We start from the raw sequence: 20,465 nt of genomic DNA, 5'->3' as shown, positions 1-20,465 counted from the left end.
TATATCAATGACCTACTTCAGTTGACATCCAACCAATAGACAGTTTTGCAGATGACAGCATATTGGACTCCTCCCTTTCATTTGATAAACCTTACTGTACACAGCTCACCTCAACCTACAGAACATCAACCACCACTGCCTTCAATTCTGATCTCCAAGCCATCCTCTAATGGGGTTCAGATAACCTCATCAATTTCAATGCTAATTTGGAGATCAGAATTAAGGGCAGTGGTGGTTGATGTGAGCTGTGTACGGTAAGGTTTATCAAAGGAAAGGGAGGAGTACAATATGTTGTCATCTGCAAAACTGTATTGGGTTGGAGGTCTCAATTGAAGTAGGTCATTGATATAGCAGGAAGAGGGTTGGTGAGAGGACAGAACCTTGTGGAATCCCAGCATTAGTTGAATGGTGAGTGGAGAAGGAACCATCCACCACCACATATAGTGTGCATCCAGACAGAAAGTTGGTAATCCAGCTGCAGAAGTCCTGAGATAGACCAAACAATGGTAGATTGCTTAGTAAGCCTTTATGTCAGACCCAGTCAAAAGCTTTGGAGATATCAAGTGCAACCACTTGAGATTCGCCAAACTTCTCCATGGCATTTGTCCAAAGATACATATGTGAACAGATCTCCTGTTGTTCAGTAGATCCAGAATCCATACTGGTGGTCATTTATTAGGTGGGTGCCTGTCTTATTTCTAATAAAAAAGAACCACTTTCTCACAGTATTATTTTTGACAACACCAAAATTTCCAAACAATTTGAGATTTCTGTTCTTGGAATTACCCTGACATCAAGCCTCTCCTGGCATAAATACATCACAACCATTGCATCCTCAGCTTCTAAAAAAACTAGGATTTCTCTTTCGCTCAAGACATTACTTCACTCCTGAACAGCTGTTAACCTTATACAAATCACAACTCCTCCCAGCTATTGAATACTGTTCTCACATATGGCCTCGCCCTCAAAATACTTGACTTAATACAGAGGAGAGCAATTAGACTTATTAATGACCCATCTTGCGATTGTTTGTGAAAATACTAGTGGTGATGGTGGCCAGTAGATGGCATTGGTGTAGTTGTGGTTCATTGGGGGAGAGAAAGAGTTGTAGAGTAGGTGCCTTCTCTGGAGGTGTCAGGTAATAATAATAATAATAATCTCTTACCAATTCACTCCCCCCACCTTCGCACAGACATTTAGTTTCTAATATGTGTATTCTACAAATAATTCCATGGGAAATGTTCATCTGAAATAGTATCAATAATTCCTCCACTTAGTACTAAGCTTGTTGGAACATGTGCAGCTCTGCTCAACATCCTTTCACAGTGTACCTTGAAACCCATAGAGCAAGTTTCTTTTCCTCTTCCTTCATCCCTGCAGCTGCTTTATTGTTGAAAGTCTTTCCCCTTTTGTGTTTCCCAAGGAATACAATATACAGTCTTTTAAATCAAATATAAACAAGCTCCTCCTTTTCCAACCAACTACCCATACATGGTACTAATGTACTATAGGTTGATCAACCAACCTCTCATGTATGTGCTCAACATTAAAAAATATGATTCTGTCATTCATGCCAACTTTTCTTTACCAAATGTTTCTTAGAACTTCATATCTGTGGTCTTGCACAACTGGCTTATTTGTAACTAAGCTCTCAAATCCATAAATTAAAATCGTTTTTAATGCTATATTTTTTGCCCAAGTTGCCCACTGCTCGACTTTGATTGTTTTAAACTTTCTTACAAACTTTTCTTTTCTGTGTGGTATTCAGTGTCATCCTGCCCAAAACTAACTGGTGATCGCTTCCTATTTCAAATCAATACAGCTAGTTCAGGATTTTACTCATTTCTATCACATTACATACAATTGATTCATTGACTCTTCACAATACTAGTTTTGCTTATTCTGTTGTCTGTTTCCATATTTAATTTGTCATCTGCATTAAAAATTGCACCTAAATAGCTGAAATACTTACTTGTGTATAGTTACTGCTGATTTTCATACCAAAGTTGTTATAGTAGATTTAGGAATCCTGAAGATATATCTCACCATCTGCATGAAGTAAAGAGGAGAGGTTAACATTTCCAATTTTACTCAAGAAAAGTGACCATAGAACCCACGCTATTTCAGACAAAAATATAATGTTAGGATTAGGGATCATGAGATGGCAGTACTTGTCAGCTGTCCGTTCACTGGGTGCCATTTATAATTACTGATAGTCTTGGGCCAGCTATCTCTGATTGGCTGTAGAGATCGAACTCTGCCCCCTCAAGCTTCAAAAGTTAGATAGAGCTAAAATGGACTCACCTACTCTGTAGGGAAATAAAAGGTATTAGTAGAATTTTAATATCAGACTTAATGGCACTTTCCTTCATACCATAATCTCTATAAATGATCAGTCACAGTGGGGGTAGTATCCATCCTTGTGTCACACCTGACTTTATATAGACCATCTCTTCCTCATCCAGAATTCAACCTCATGACCAAGCCTTCTGAATTATATAGTGCAGCCACTGTAAAACTTTCATATCTCTATATTTGGGCATTTCTAGTCAAGTAGCATGTACTCCAGTTGTCTTTTCAAATTTTAGGTATTTGATGGCTTTTTCTACTGCAGGTATATTAATGCGTACTCCTCTGGATGCATTTTTCTTTTCTTTTGTTTTCTGCCACTGTTCTAACACTCTTGTTTCATTTAACAGACATCTAGAAAATCTTTTTCTGCAGTTTTCATATCTCCTTTATCATTTCTTATTCCTTTTATAGTATGCATTCCTTCATTTCTTACCTTTTCAGTAGCCTCTAGAACATTTTTCCACCTTCCAGAAAGCATATCGAAAATTCCTGGCAAATAAGTCAGCTCGTACTCTTAGAGAATACAGAGAAAAATGTAAGAAAGTGAAGCACTGTATTAAACTAGATAAACAAAAGTCATGGGAAGACTTTGTAAGAAAACAGGAAATAAATATCAGCAAGGTGTAAAATATTCTGGAGGCTGTTGAAAAATATTTACTGATTCAACCAGAGAGGCATGTGGTGAAGTAATCTGTCAGGATAAAAAATCAGAACTCCGTGGTGAACTCAAGAAGTTAAAGAAGTAGTCAAGGAAAAGAAGAAAGCATATCGAAAGTTCCTGGCAAGTAAGTCAGAGAATACAGAAAAAAATGTAAGAAAGTGAAGCACTGTATAAAACTAGATAAACAAAAGTCATGGGAAGGCTTTGTAAGAAAAGAGGAAATAAATATCAGAAAGGTGTAAAATATTCTGGAGGCTGTTGAAAAAAGCTCAGAAATGGAGGAAAGAGTGCTGTAAAAGGAATTAGAGATGATAAAGGTGACATGAAAACTGGAGAAAAAGATATCCTTGATGCATGGAGTAATTACTTTGAAAAATTGCTAAATGAAACAAGCAGTGATGACAGCACAGTGGTAAAAAACACTGACCAGGCATGCAGTCAGGAACACATATTCATACCTGAAGTAGAAAAAGCTATCAAAAGTCTGAAATGTGAACAAGCAGCTGGAGTAGATGATATTTGACCAGAAATGCTCAAGTGTGGAGGTATAAAAGTCTTAACAGTGGCTGCACTGCATAGTTCAAAAGGCCTGGACAGTGGAACAAATTCCAGATGATTGGAATAAAGCTCTCATAGTACCCATATATAAAATTGGAATTAAAACTGAATGTGAGAATTACAGAAGTATTTCCCTACTGAGTCTTCTTGGTAAGGTTTATGCAAGTATACTTGAGAAACGGTTGAGAAGAATTGTGAAAGAGAAGCTTGGTGAAAAACAAGCTGGATTCAGGACAAATACAGGCTGTCAGGATCAGATTTTCACTTTACGACAGATAGTTGAGAAGTCATGGGAATATAACAAAGATCTGTATTCAAGTTTTGTACACCTGCAAAAGGCATATGATAAGGTACCAAGAGAAAAGCTATTCAAAACACTACAGTTGTGTGGTGTCGATGGGGCATTATACTAAACAATACCTAGTCTTTATTTATGGTTTAAGTCAGCAGTTAGAATTGAAGGTTTTATATTAAATCTGGTGTCAGACAAGGATGTACATTATCTCCTCTGTTATTTAGTATCTATATGGATCTCATTATGAAGGAAAGTGTATTAAATCTGATATCAAAATTGGAAATGTTAATCTCAGCTCTTTACTTTATGCAGATAATGTTATACAGTGGAACCTTGGTTGTTGAATGTCTCTTTTCTCGAACAATTCAGTTCCTGAACAGGCAAACCGGCAACCACATGCCCCGCAGGCTGAGATTACGTAACTGACACTCTCTGCGGGAGAGCGTCAGTTACGCCATAGCCTACACTCAGTGCAGATACCTGCTGGAATTTCTGGAGAATTAATTAATATAAGACACCTATTGTATATTATTATTATTATAAGTTGCCTCCATGGAGTCAAAAGACTCATCGCAGGAGACCCAACATTGCATACTAACTATTATTCACACAGTACCTGTCATACTTCCCCTTAAACTCATTCGCATTCTTAAATTTGCAGTACCTTTTCTTGATTTTTTTAATTTTTTTTTTTTTTTTATAAATTATTATTAAATAACTACCATGGGGCCAAAGGATAGTGATAGCAGCAAAACGAAAAGAAAAGTTGTTAGAACCAAGATAGAGGTGAAAAAAGAAATCATATCCAAACATGAAATGACTTTCCTGTCTCAGATCTTGCTATATGCAATTCGGTATGGTATGGCGAGATCAATGATCTGTACAATACTCAAAAATAAAGTGGCAATCAATTTTCATCTATATTTTATCTCTTATTGTGTTTATTCTTTTTGTGTAAGATTCTATGCATTTTCATTGTTTTTGTATGCAATTTTATGCATGAAGTACTGTTATAAAGGTTTAAATAAGCAATCATCTGTGTTTCAGGAACGGATAATCCATTTTACATTAATTCTTAAGGGAAAATGGTTTCAGTTTTCAAACAAATCGGTTTCCAAACAGCCTTTAGGAACAAATTATGTTCGACAACTGAGGTTCCACTGTACTTCTAAATAAATCCAATACAATTCTGCAAGATTCCCAGACTAAATTGAATAACCGTTGTAATAGATTTGATATGAAGGTTATATTATAGGTTGACCTATATGTATAGATCAACATAACAAGCATATAGGTTGATCAACCAACCAGCCTCTTGTGTATGAAATCATCATTAAAAAAATTATTTAAATAATATACAACAGGTTTACATAGTTGTAACAATACACAACAGGTTGTAAACCTGTGGTATGTTATTATTAATACTTGTGATTGTCTGTGAAAATATTAGTGCTGATGGTTGGCAGTAGATGGTGTTGATGTAGATGATGAAGGAAGTTGCGTTTGTTGGGGTGTTGGAGATGGAGAGATGTAAAGTAGGTGCCCTCCCTCAATGAGTCTTTGGACTCCCTGGAGGAGTTAAGTAATAATAATAATAATAATAAGTAGGTTAAGGTTAGATAATCTATAAACCAAGCATGGAACTTTTTCAAGCCATTTAAGTCTTCCAGTAATGGTAATGTTCTCGCACTGGGCATTGAAAATCATCTACCACCTAAAGATTAAAACTGCTCAAAGAGAAAACTCTTCAGAATTAATGTGTACAGTGTAGATGAAATGAAATACAGTGCATTACAAACTTATAACATACACATTTGGAATACACATTTGCAATATTATATTTTGGACTTCATTATTAAAGAAAGTGGTATTAAATTTAATGTTCAGATAGTTCTGTACAGACGACATTATGATCTTAAGTAAATCCTGAATCCTGTACAAATCATCAAAAAAAAAAAAAAAACTAAAGCTATGAATATCGACAAGGAATAACAACAGATAACATGCATTCTCAGTAATAAACGTATAGAGAAGGTTATTTATTTTGGCTACGGCAGTAGGATTTTTAGTGAAAATCATACCTAAATATGTATGCTTTTTATTCTGTTATCTATATCTGTATGGATATAGATAATAGATTAATTAAGGCTCATATGATGGGAAAGCTGCTGTTGAATAAATTTATGTGAAATGAGAGGAATCAGTCAAAAGACCAAGATAGCAGTATATGCAAAAGAGTGTGTAACAAATTTTATCATATGGATTGGAATGCTAGGATTAACATAAAATATGGGGGTGGTCTGAAAAGTACTTGGTCTAACAATAAGAAAACGAATTTATAATTTCAAAATTATTTTTATTTTTCAACATACTCTCCCTTAAGACTAATGCATTTATTCCAGTGATGCTCCAGTGCCAGTATCCGTCCCTGTAGTGGTTCTCAGTAAGATTGGAAAATGCCCCTCTACAGCTGCTCTTGATTCGAAGAAAAATGCTGACCAGCAAGAAAGAGTTTTAGGAAGAGATATAAGTCAGAGGGAGCCAAATCTGGGGAATATGTTGGATGTTCCAACAATTCATAGTGCAAAATGCCTTTAGCATCCCAAAACACTGATGCCATGACCTTTCCTGCTGGTGGAACCAACTTTGTCTTATTTGGCACTGAACAACCGGTAATGGTGAATCCAAGTCTCATCCATAGTAATAAATTGACATTTAACAACAAGTAACAAGTTTTATTCTTGTTAAAACACTTCAAGCACTGTTCAGAGATTTTCATGCGAGTGTGTTTTTGATCTGCTGTGAGCAAGCATGGCACCCATCTTTCACAAAGCTTTTTCATTTGCAACTCTTCATGCAAAATATATCCTACACGTTCTTTTGAAATGCCTATGGTCTCAGCAATTTCATGCACTTTGACTCGCCAGTCATCCAATACCATATCGTGCACTTGATCAATGATTTCTGGTGTTGTTACACTTTTTTGGATGTCCTTCACGTGGATCATCTTCGAGGCTGGTACAGCCACATTTAAACTCGGCAGTCCATTTCTTAATTGTTGAAAACAAAGGAGAAGAGTGCCCATAAAGTTTTATGAACTTCAAATGAATTTCTTTTGGTGTTAAACCTTCTTTTACAACAATTTTATAACCGCACAATACTCAATTTTATTCATTTCAAGGGATACAGTCAACACTTTTGCTTCAGACAGCTCTATAAAACAAACTACTTGATAGAATGACTTGCAATTTCACATGGATGCTTATGACAGATGTACCAACTTAGAAAAAAAAATCTCTTGCCAGTAATGTTGCCATCTATGATCAAGGCCGAGAACTTTTCAGACCACCCTCTTAGTTGATCAAAGACTGGAGATTACAGATCATGAGAGTCATGAGGAAAATTAGAAGAATAAACAGGTTGCACAAATGACAGAGCCACTTGAAAAATTATGATATTAGAAAAGACCTTGATATCATCTGTATTATATATAAAGCTAATCTGAGATTATATGGTTATTGGAACTGAACTTTATGGGACGAAAGCTTATCAAAACAGATGCCTGAAGCAAGAAATGATCAGAAAAATTCATGGTTATAGACATGTATGATATAGCTGGGTTGATACAGTTAGTAGTGCTTTACAAGATAGCCAAATCAGAGACTTGACTAATATACATGTTTGGAAGAAATTGTTAACAGAAACATTCATGAAAAGTTTAGACTTTCACAAAGTCTGCAGAAAAAAGAGCTTGTATTCCTTCAGTGTACAAGCCCTTTTTCTGCAGATCTGACATCGTGAAAGTTATCATGAAGCTACAAAGATGTACCACAAAGAAACAATTCTTCTTATTCAAAGGATAACCAAGTCAATTTTTCATTCACACTTTTGCCTTGCAGTAGTCCTCTCCTGTCAGCAGGGCATGCAAAGTTCTAATGTAAACAATTTTTTCTCATTATCCATTTCAATTTCACGATAGCCAAATCATAAGGACCACAGGAATAGTTTGTAATAATAGAAATTTTGCTATACTGAATTTTCTTTAGAATAGCTATGCCTATAGGAGTTTAGCTGAGACATTTCAGTAGTTTGTTATAATTATGTATCCTATAGTGAGAGTTATCTGTAGTAATCAGCTGGTATAAAAAAAGAGGCTGTTAGGGGGTAGGGGGCTCAACATAGCTAATCTTTGATAAAGAGCTCCAGAAAAGATAAATGCTATTTTGTGTAACTTACTGAAATGCAGTATACCTGGTAATTAGCTTACGGAATTAACAACGCATATAAAGGGTATTAATTAAAGGCAACTTTAATGAATAACTTCAATATTTCGGCAATATCACGTTGCCATCTTCAAGAACATAAAAATATGGTATGTGCACGCAGGCACTAACAAAATCTAATGAGGAAGAAGGCAAGAAACTAATATTGCTCCTAAAGTCCTAATGGTGCCCTCTGCCTGGGATAATTTGGTTGTCTTGGCCGTTGGGCTGAAGTTCTCATAATGTAAGTCTCCCAGTTTTGGGATAGTTTCATGCACCCAAATTTGTTGAGGTTCGGAATGTGTTTTAGAGCTGCTGATGATTCCTTGAATAATCTTTCATACTTAAACTTGCTGCAGTGTGTTATTTTAGTTTTCTTCCAAAGAATTCTATGGTGGGTATCTAAGGCATGGTCTGCCAGCCCAGAGTGTCTGTACTGGTGAAACCAAATGTAGTCTGTGTGTTCTGAAATCCTGATATTTGCTGTCCTGCCTGTTTGGCCAAAGTAGGACAATTTGCAGCTGCAAGGGACCTGGTATATACCAGGTAGGTCTAGGGGAAGTGGTTGGTCTTTGGTAGAGCAGATAAGGGATGCCAATTTTATATATGGTCTATAACAAGAAGTCAGGTCATGTTTTTTGAGGATATTGGTTATTTTCTCAGAGGTGCCCTGGATGTAGGGGATGGTGATATATTTGGTGTAATCTTTATTGTGGAGGGGAGGGGGGAGGTTTACTGGTTTTAGTATTTTTTGGGAGTTATAGCCATTGGCTAAGAAAGTGTTGAGGATGTGGTTTAGTTCAGTGGTTAGGGCATCGTCATCTGAGCAGATTAATTTTGCCCTGTTATATAGTGTGTTCATAACCCCGTATTTTTGTGGGGGGGGGGGGTTGCTGGTGAAAGTATTTGCCTGTATGGGTGGGTTTTCTGTAAACAGAGAAATGCAAAGATCCATCAAACTGCCGAGTGATTAAAGTGTCTAGGAAGGGGAGGGTGTTGTTTTCCTCTTTTTCAAAGGTGAACTGGACTCTGGGGGTGTTGGTTGTTTAAGCGTGTTAGGAAGGAGTGGAGTGTATCTGAGCCATGTGGCCAAATAGCGAACACATCATCCACGTATCGAAGCCAAATAGTGGGTTTTTGTGGGGCGGAGTTTAAGGCTTTCTCTTCAAAGGTCTCCATAAAGAAATTGGCCAAGGGTGAGGAAAGTGGTGAACCCATGGATGTCCCCTCTATCTGTTTGTAGAATTTTCCTTGCCAAACGAAATAGCCCGAGTTCATTGTGAACTGAAATATCGGGAGGAAACTTGGCTTGGATGAGCTCTAGGGTTTCTTTGAGCGGGACATTAGTGAATAGGGAGGAGATGTCAAAACTGACCATTATGTCAGTGTGTTGGAGTGAGATGTTTTCTATACTGGCTTTAAAGTGGGCTGAGTTTTTTTATGTGTGATGGTGTGTTGCCAGTATAATAGTGTGTGAGCGTTTTGGCTAAATGTTTGACTAATTTATATGTGGGGGAATCAATGCCATCCACTATGGAATGTAATGGCACATTTTGTTTATGTATTTTTGGGAGTCCATATAATCGGGAGGGGAGGGGGAGCTAGAGTTATAAGGTTTTAGTTTGTTAGTGACTTCCACAGGCCAAGAAGTGACTTTCTTAAGGAATCTGTGGAGAGTTCTAATCTGAGAGCTGGTAGGATTATATTCAATAGGGAGGTAAGTAGTACGGTCTAGTACTATAGCATTAAGCTTACCTTTGTAGGCCTTTTGATTGAGCACCACAGTGGCGTTTCCCTTATCCACTTTGGTGATTACTATTTTTTGTTTTTCTTCATTTCTAGTAGAGCTGCATATTCGTCTTTGGTTTTTGGAGGTTTTTCTTTGGTGAGAACACCGGCTACATCCAGTCGGACGTTGTTGGCGATACGGTTAGGAAGGTTGCGAATCCCACTTTCCCCACATATCGCCAACAACGTCAGACTGGATATAGCCGGTGTTTTCACCAAAGCAAAACCTCCAAAAACCAACTTATCCAAAGACGAATATGCAGCTCTACTAGAAATGAAGAAAAACAAAAAAAAAAATAGTAATCACCAAAGCGTATAAGGGAAACGCCACTGTGGTGCTCATTCAAAAGGACTACAAAGGTAAGCTTAATGCTTTAGTACTAAACCGTACTACCTATTTCCCTATTGAATATAATCCTACCAGCTCTCAGAATAATAATACACCGCAGCAAGTTTAAGTACGAAAGATGATTCAAGGAATCATCAGCAGCTCTAAAAAATGTTCCAAACCTCAAAAAATTTGGGCGCATGAAACTACACCAAATTTGGGAGACTTACATTATGAGAACTTCAGCCCAACGGCCAAGACAACCAAATTAGCCCACCAGAGGGCACCATTAGGACTTTAGAAACAATATTAGTTTCTTGCCTTCTTCCTCATTTGTTTTTGTTAGTGCCTGTGTGCACATACCATATTTTTATGTTCCTGAAGATGGCAACGTGACGTTGCCGAAATATTGAAGTTATTCATTAAAGTTGCCTTTAATTAATATCCTTTATATGCATTGTTAATTCTGTAAGCTAATTACCAGTTATGTTTGACCAATGTATAAGCCTTGCTACTAGAATTGAAATCCAGTATTGATTGCATTTTAGTAAAATATTTTATTATTTTAGCTTAGTGGAACTGCTTGATGAACTTTGTGGGTTAGTTACTGACTTTTATATATATATATATATATATATATATATATATCAGTGGCATCACATGATCATTTCAGTTTGGTGAGCTGTCATGTTTTCCAGGGGGGGGGAAGCTTGGAGACAAATAATTACATCAATAAATTTTTATAATTATTGATTTAATTAAATAATTACATCAATAAACGTCGTTTAGATTTTTATGTAATTATTTGTCGATGTAAACTATTTATAGTTTACATCGACATTACTTTCATTTTGCATAGATTTTAATGATCTATAAATTTTTGAGGGGGTGTGGGGAAGGTATTTAGAATTAATAGTTTTTAGCACAATTTCATATATTAATGTTATGGCAGCATCCCATTAGTGGAGTGTAGGATGGGTAGTTGAGTCTGAGGTCATATATGAAGTAAGTGGCAATAAAGGTGATTGGGCAAGAGCAGGTATGTTTGGGAAATCACAACCATAACTGCCCAACACAACTCGGGTAGGACAGGTTATAGACCTATAAGTGAACTGCTGTGATTATTTACAAATGCCAGGAACATCCAGAATAAGGAAGATGAAATGGTTAGAATAAATGACACATGGTTGAATCTGAATGATAACATGATAGGAATAGAAATAGAATGATACGATGTTTTTCACAAATATAGAAAGGACAACAAGAAAACGAAAATGCTGTTGATGATAGCAGGGGAATTATGATCACATAAGGTAGAGATGTAAGAGTGATTTTATGGTCGTTGTCTGCTGCGCCACTGTTATATTTTTCTTCTTCTTTTTTGGCACTACAGCCCCATGTAGCGCCTTGGCCTCCCTCCCATTTTTGGGTTTCATAACTCACTACGAGGTGGGGTCATTACCCCACACTCAACCATGTGTAATTGTCTGTGAAGCATTGTGTTCTTAAGACCAGTTTGTCTGCTTTGCAGGAGGAAAAAGCAAGGGAGAAAGACCCTGCAGTCCACGCCCAAAACTGGCTAACTTGGCTATGTCTGAGAAAGATCCTTAGCTCCTCACATCAGCGACGAGAATCGAACGCAGGACACTTCTTGCCCAGTTATATGGTTGCGGAGTACATATCCACTCAGCTAACCTCGTGGATGTTATATTTTTCTTACTTATTGTTATTGTCTTGTATCTTAATTTCAACTGCACTTTTGTTAACCCCGTACCTGTTATGCTCTCAGCTCCTTATGTCTTAACTACCTCTATGCCAAATTAATCCTACTTAATCTTATTTCCTGTTCCCACTGCTAGTAAACAGACTTTAAGTTAACAGTCTATCTATGATATACAGGTTACCAATTTTCGCATTAATGAATTAGAAAAATTTATTTTTGATTAACAACTGCACCATTCTAATTGAGCTAAGAATTTATCTGTAGTTTAAGAATTAAGGTAAGGAATACAGGCAAGATCTTAGTTAATACACATTTTTCTATAGCAAGTCGTGGCAATTCTTGATCTAAAGTGCACACAGGTTCACTAGTTTTTTTTTAGAAATAGTGCATTGACAATTGATCAGGCAAGGTAGTTAAACAAACAAAACATTTTATTTTAAGCTATTAAGAAAGTACAATACATACATCTAAGGGGAGAAGAAGTCTCTCTCAGCCTATTCACTTACACAGTAGCTACAACATACAATTTAGAACTTTGCTCATAACAATTACTTAATTCCATCACAATGCTAACCTATCTATAATAAGCATGTAGCTATTCCTTAAGTGACACCTTAATTTAATTCCTTCCATTATATGTACAAATTTACAATCAATTTACTCTTTTGTAACCATAACTCATTATTTAACATTTCACTAACAAATACCTGTAAGCACCTTCTTTATACATACTAATTCCAATTGTGTTGTTCAAAAACATTAACAAAATGTGCTTACTTACAATAACCTTTCACATACACAGTTTAGACAATTGAAGAAAACTTCAGATACATCCTCATCATGGGTTATGATCGTTGCTTGGACGATGTGGCGGTTCTCGCTCAGAGAATTGCCGGACAAGGTTGGAGTGATTCTTCCGTCGGTACTTCCACTGCAATTTCCTGTCAGTAACTGGAAAGGAACTGCCAAATTCTCCATTATGAGTGCGGGTAGTAGCACTCTCCTAACACATCCATCATTCGAACAGGAGTTCCATCAGTAACGGCCTCACCTCCACACCTAAAAATCAAGAACCCTGCTGGTCTGTCTCAGTCCTCTTTTATATCTTCCCTAATCCTTTGTTACTACATTATAGTTTCCAGGATTACCCACCAGCATGATGATCACTTCGGCTTCCTTCACTTGCGTGTGTCTATCGTGGGTGCATATTTTTATGTTTGCAAGACATTGCGAACATTTTTTTTTACTTAATCATCACTCTCTTCTTCTTTCACTATGCCTTATCCCATGTTAAACAGGGGCGACGCACCGATCTTTAACTTTCCTCTTCCAAGTTCTCCAGTCCAGGGCGTCCTTCGGACTCCATCCTTTCTCCCTAAGATCCTCAGGTGGAGGAATAAGGTGACCTCTGTCACCTTATTCCTCCACCTGAGCTTGGGCCTGCCTCTTTTCCTCCTTCCCTCCAACTCCATATACTCCACTCGTTTACCAACATACTCCTCACCCTTCCTCTCTACATGTCCTAACCACCTCAGCCTACTTTCTTGTATCTTCTTGCCAATTTGTCCCACCTTAACCGTCCCTCTGATGTAGTCATTCTTTATCCTTTCCTTCTTTGTCACACCACTCATCCATCTCAACATCCGCATCTCTGCTACCTCCATCTTCCTCTCCTGTGCCTTTGTTATAGGCCACGTCTCCACGCCATGAAGCATCGCCGGCCTCACCACCATCTTATACAGCTTTCCTTTCCTCTTACAACTCACTCTCTTGTTGCACAGGATCCCGCATAGTCATCACTCTAATCTCTATTAATTCCCTCTTTTCCATTTATTTATTTATTTTATGCATTTTACAGAAAAATTATTACATTTATTTTATTACCACAACAATTCTATTATATATCTGTACACTGGAGGGCCCTATGTCAATTTTTTCCGGAATTGAGTTTTAGGTATATTTTAATGTTTTGTTTCATGCTCTTTTCAGTTGTGCAAAGCACTATCTCCTGTGTGTAATAATAATAAGTGGATTAGCCAGTTGGAAAGGGCACTATGTGCCATCATGGTATCAAGGTAAAGAGCACTAAATGGACAAGTAGCCGTTTACTTCAGATGCATAAAAAAATGGACATAGTGTCCTTTACCTGCGGTGTACAGATATAGGTACAAACCTAATTTTCCAAACCTCTATAAAATTGAACTCAATGAGTTAATAAATTTAATGAATTATGAGAGATTTTACATGGCAATGGATTTGAGTCAGTATGGTGTGAGGTGAAGGTTGAGAGGAAGAGGTATTTAGTTGGATATTGCTATAGGCCAGGAATGTGAAGGGTGATCATTATGGTTGATTTTAATTATGGTAATATATATTAGATTGAATGAAGATGTAACATTTTTGAATAAGGAAAATTAATTTCTTAAGAGACAACTATCTTAGACAGTATGTAAAGGAAGGCAGAGTTTTAGATCTGATCATTTCACCAGTGGATGTGATTGTGAGTTGGGGGGGGGGGGGGTCAATCTTCCCTCCTGGATTGTGCCAAGCCATATGAAGACTTTGGTGAGGAAAGAATATATGTGAAATTACAAGGCTGGTGATTATGAGAAGCTTAAAAGACATCTTGGACTATGGCATGGAATGAGGAATTAAGTGGGAAGGAAATAAATACTTTTTTTTTTTAATATTTATCCCACACATGAGAGGTACAAGAACCTATAGCACATCATCTGTGTGAGTTGCACATGATGGTTAAGAAAGAAGAAATCTATTGACATTCTTCTTAAAGAGCTGTAGGTTGAAATTGTTGGGAAATGCATCATTAGGATGGCTGTTCCAGAGGTAGATGGCAGTGCCTGATAAAGAGATACTTAACAGCATCAATGTGTCAGTGTATTCTGAAATCTGAAAGAAGGCACTGTGGAGGCAACATAAGATGAATAATGGTAATAATCAGTTGCATGAAGAGTATGAAGAAGAGGCTAGGAGAATGACTCAGTAAGGACAGCAAAAGTGCAGTATGGATAAAAATTAACAAATCAGGTCAAGACAAATCCTTGATTTGTCTTGTTCAGTATGGATGAAAAATTAACAAATTAGGTCAAGACAAATCAAGGATCTGTCTTGACCTGATGTTTGATGAGCAACTGGCTGTCTGATAGGTATCTTGAAAGTAGAAAGTCTCCAGTGGTGCCTCCTCCAGGTGTCTGCTTTGGGGACATTTTTTTTATATATTTATCCCACACGAGAGGTACAAGATTCTGTAGCACATCATCTGTGTGAGTTGCACATGATGGTTAAGAAAGATGAAAACTATTGACGTTCATCTTAAAGAGCTGTAGTAGCTGTGTATGTTGAAATTGTTGGGAAACACATCACGCTGGATAAGTTTGCAGTTGTACTGTAAAGAGATGTTGGACAGCAGCTGCTCTTGTTTTAACAGGCCTAATAGCAAGTGAGGAACGATGTTTGCCAATTGACTGGAACAGTGACCATGGAAGTACCTGTAGAAGAAATACAAAGATGAAACATTGCATTTGTGAGATAGAGGTTGAAGTGAGCCTGTAAGGGAAGTGTCATCTATGAGCCAAATTGCTCTCCTCTGGATTGTATCAAGATTTTTTAAGGAGGTTTTAGCTGCACCATCTGAAATGTGTGTACAGTATTCTAAGTGGGTGGATTTGCAATTTATATAAGGTTTGTAGCTTGTGTGGGTGTAAAATAGCTTCTTGAGCAGAAAAGAATGCCTAGTTTTTTAGAAACTGATGAGGCTATTGATGTAATGTGTTTGTGCCAAGAGAGGTTAGAGGTAAATGTCAGTCCAAGGAGAGAGAGAGAGAGAGTTCATCCTGTCTGGCAATGTGTGTATTACTGAGGATGAGGGAAGGTGAGCTGAAATCCCTTTTGCAAGAGAAAAGGCAGGACTGCATTTTGGCAGCATTGAAACTGATATTATCTGATAAACTGATACTATCCTTGTCCCATTGCAGGATAGTATGGAGATCAGTGTTTAAGGTGCTGGTTGCAGATGATCTTGATGTAAGGGATGTCCAGGAACTACATGGTTTGTGAAAGGAGTAGGATGACTGGAGAGTGCTGTTGTCAGCAAAACTATGGATTTGAGATTAGGGTCATTTATGTATGAGTGGAAGAGGATAGGTGAGAGAGAGAGCAGAGTCCCAAGCTAGTCCTGCATTGGTGGCAAAGTTTGAAGAGAGGGTGTTATCCACCATGACATGCAGTGAATGACAAGAGAGAGAAAGCTGGCTATCCAGTTACAGAGGATGACAAGTAGACCGAAGAAAGACAGTTTGCAAAGCAGGCCTTGATACCAAACACAATCAAAAGCCTTGGAATTATAAAGCTCAATAGCACTCGTTTTTCCAAACCTTTCCATGGCACATGTCCAGTGATGAATACTGTAGGCTGAGATATCTACCATTGATAACTTTCTCCATTATTTGGGAGAGGATTGAGGTGATGGCAATTGGTCAAAAAGGAAGCCTTTGTCTCCCTTCTTTGGAATCAATTGAATACAGTCATACCCCGACTTCCGCGAATCCGGAGTTACGCGGTTTCTTATATGTACGTATTCCCGTCCCACTTCACGCCTCACCACTAGTCGTATCTTTCCAGCGTCAGCTGCATTTTCCAGTATCGCACATGCTGTGAACAAGCACTGACATGTTTTGCGCGGTCTCCATTCATACACGATTTTTATAGTCTACAAACCTTGCAATTGTTTATTGTTATGTTCTTGATAAAAATTTTATCACATAAAAAATAATAAAGTCATCCAAAAGAAGCAAGTCCGATTCTTCTACAGCTAGCAAGAGAAGAAAAACATTGACTTTGGAAGCAAAACTCAACATCATTAAGGATTTTGAAGGCGGAATGAAAATTTGTGAGCTAGCAAAGAAGTTCGATCTACAGGAATCCACAGTAAGAACAGTCATAAAAGAAAGGTTTACAGATTTTGGAGGACATGCATTCTAACGAGGAATGAATTGTAGCCACAAAGAAAGGAATAAAAAAATCATTAGCTTGCTATGAAGAAATTTTGCGTGACAAGAAAAAGACATTATGCCATCAGACGAATCTATTAGATTTTATGAAACCATCGACATCGAAATAACTTTTTTTTTTTTATATATGAACAACTACAATTATGATTTTATTTCTTAAAAAATATAGGTGTTTTTGTAAACCTTTGGTCCCAATTGTATGTTTGTATATATAAATTACATGCAAAATTATACCTCGAGTTATGCGAATTTGACTTACACACTTTTTGTTGGTCCCACCTACTGCGTAACTTCGGGGTATAACTGTATATGTTAGTTTCCGTGAAGCGAAGCAGGATAGGTGCCAGCTGAGTATAGAGGATTGAAGAGATGATAGAGGACAGGTGTTAACTCTGGATTGTACTCAGCACCAATTAGGTTAATATTCAACCTAATTGTTTAGGTTGAATATTAAACAACCTAAACACAACTTTGTAGTGCTTAGGTTGTTTAATATTCTTATATCTTTCTGCTAAAAGGCCGCAGGAGGCATACGGTGCTCAGTTGCTGGTATGGAAGGAGGCGATTTACCTTTGTTGTCTATGCAGGAATCAGAGGAAGCGAGTGATGCTAGAAGATCAACTTTGCTTTGTGTGTTGTAACAGTAGTGGTGCCATCTGGATGGGAGGGAACGAGAGGGAGCTCAGGTGAGAAGTTGCATCTGAAGGATTTTATGAGGGACCAGAAGGCATGGCTGCCATTTGAACAAGCAACACATTTTCTGCTAGTGGCTTTTATGAAGTTGGATTTGGATTTGTTGATAGTTGATTTACATTTATTGCATACTCCTGCATAGGCTGAGTATGAAGCTTGGGTTCTTGATGCAAGTCATCTTCAGTAAGTTGAGTTATTTTTCTTTGAACAGGCCACACTGCAGCAAGGTGGGATTGACTTGACAGGAAGAGGCTATATACATCCCTACCCATTTAACTTGTATATTAATGATATTGAATGGGATGGGTTTAATTTGAGATATTATACAATGATTTGTAGATGAAGCAAAAGTGGAGAGAGAGAGAGTGATGATTAATCAAGCAGATTTTGTGGTCTTACAGGAAGACTTGAATAGATTGTATCAGTGGACAAGTCTGTCAGTTCAATATTGCAAAGTTTAAGGTTCTGAAATTTGGTAGATGAAATTTTGGAAGAAGTTGAGGAAACAAGAGACCTTGAACCACATTGTCCAGTTGCACAAGTTGTGAATTTATCACATCAGATTATGGCAATGATGCAGAGGACCTTAACATACAGATATAAAAATATTACAATTCCATTATATAAGACCTTGATCAGGCCTCATATAAAGATTATTTTCACAGATTGGTCTGTTTTTCATGGTGGTGGTGGTGATGAGAATATGTTAGAAAGGGTCTAAAGAAGAGTGACTGAGTGACCAATGGTAACTGGTCTTTGGATGTGAGATATGAAGACAGATTGAAGGAATGCAATTTGCAAAGATGAGGAGGAGATGAAATTTGATTGAGACATTTAAGTTGGTAAGAAGTTGTTACTGGGTTAATGTGGGAGAAATTTTTCATAGAATGGGAAGTAGCCATCCCTGGAAACTGTATAAGGAGGCATGAGCAAGGGTGTATATAGTAGATCTTTGCATGGAAAGTGGTTGATGAATAGAATGCATTGCCTGACAGTGTGGTGAATGCATACACATTGAATGAGTTTGAAGCACCTCCCACAATTAGTCTGTTTTTCACAGCAGCAGTGTTCTTTCATTTCTTGCTAAAATATCTGTGTGTGTGTGTGTGTGTGTGTGTGTGTGTATATATATATATATATATATATATATATATATATATATATATATATATATATATATATATATATATTGCATATTTTATGGGGGGGGAACTTATTTATATAAGGTTTAATATTGTGTAAAGTAATATCATTCAAGCTAGTTATTAATCTAATCTAAACCAATCTCTTGTTTGTTTACTTTGCAGTATAAATGTGGTTGTTTAAAACTATTATTGAAATGTTGATTATGAAAATCTATTAAGAGTACAAATTGATTCATTCAAATTGTAAATTAATTTTCAATAGTACACTTTCTCCAGCCTAGTGATGGTGGATATGTGAATGTCTTTAGATGGTGTGGTCAGTATCTGGTGTGAAAACGCTTTGCTTTGTGGAGATCTGAAGTGGCTTGAAAAAAAAAAGTTCTTTGCTTAATCTGTGTTTAATTAGTTCTGTATTTAGTACAGAAATGAGATTATCAACCTTTAGCCCATTTCTTGGTTACTGTACTATAGATTTAAAAGATTTCATGGTGTGATTCACATAAAACATTCAGAGTTATTATATATGCAGATTTTTGTTTGTTTTCTGTCAGTTGTTGTACCACCTTATCCCAGTCCTGAAGATACTTTCAGGCACAAACTTTGTTTGCTCACACTTGGATAAAGGATTAAACTAAATTTATTATAGTCTGACCAAGTGAAAAATAAACTTTCAACATCTTTCTCTAAATCCAGAGTAATTTAATAAAAAGGTGGCACACCTTTTGGCAACTCCTATAGGTAAAGATGACTTTGCTAATGCTTCTGCCTGGTATCTCCACTTGGGCCTGGCTCCCACTGAAGAGACCTCAATAAAGGTCAAAACTAGTCTGGGTAGTAGCCCTTCCCTTAATGCATAACATTATACATATCTGCAAGGAGATGTGTTTTGCATTATGGGAGATACTGAGATAGGAGTGATGTGATGTTAGCTTGCTCCACCTTTGCAACGAGTTGTCCGGTGTTGTACCACCTTACCCCTGTCCTGAAGATACTTTCAGGCACAAATTTTGTTTGCTCACACTTGGATAAAGGATTAAACTAAATTTTTTATGATATCTAACTAGTTTTTAAATATTACTTTTATGTTCGAGCAAATATTTAAATCATTCACAATAATAAAAGACAGTTTTATTTACTAAATAAAAATTTTTTATGTTTTTCTCTCTCCTGTTTAGGAGGTTCACTGCCAGGAGGCTTGAGTTGCCACACCTTTTGCTCACTTTGGCAGACTGCTGTCCCTCCTGGAGCATGACCAATCACATCATCCTCTTTCTTCCAGTGCAGGGCTGGTGGACAGAGGGGGAGGGCATGCAGACTTAATTTTAATAAATGAACTGAGAAGAAATGGACTCAGATGCCTAATGTCAGGCAGACCATACAAAGTAGCCAACGTCTAGTTCTGGCTCCGCTTCTCCTCCCACAACCTGTAGATAGTGAATAGAGCTGCCCCTCTGTGTGCGTGCATGTTTGTATACGCGTACAATGTTTTAAATTCCTCTCCTTGTCAAGAACTGAAGTTACGACCCAATGATTAATAGGGACATCTGGAAAAGCATCAAGTCACGATACACTTGGATCCTGATAAACTGTGACGGTCATCCCGGTATATTTTGTGGGTTTCTTTTGGACCCGA

General features: G+C 37.2%; 1 protein-coding gene across 1 annotated transcript in view; it reads left to right on the top strand.

Moving 5' to 3' along the window:
- Gprk1 (G protein-coupled receptor kinase 1) overlaps positions 1-20,250 on the top strand; it is a 598,843-nt gene extending 578,593 nt beyond the window's left edge. The window contains exon 21 of the mRNA XM_090400057.1: positions 20,008-20,250. The gene's annotated coding sequence lies outside the window, so the exon portion shown is untranslated. The remainder of the gene's footprint in view (positions 1-20,007) is intronic.
- The last annotated feature ends 215 nt before the right edge of the window (positions 20,251-20,465 follow it).

The sequence above is a fragment of the Typopeltis vanoorti genome, chromosome 11 (assembly GCF_054136105.1).
Source record: "Typopeltis vanoorti isolate ZY-2024b chromosome 11, IOZ_Tvanoo_1.0, whole genome shotgun sequence".
NCBI classification, from domain to species: Eukaryota; Metazoa; Arthropoda; class Arachnida; order Uropygi; family Thelyphonidae; genus Typopeltis; species Typopeltis vanoorti.
Note: the sequence above shows the minus strand (reverse complement) of the source record. Positions and strands in the feature narration are given on the sequence as shown.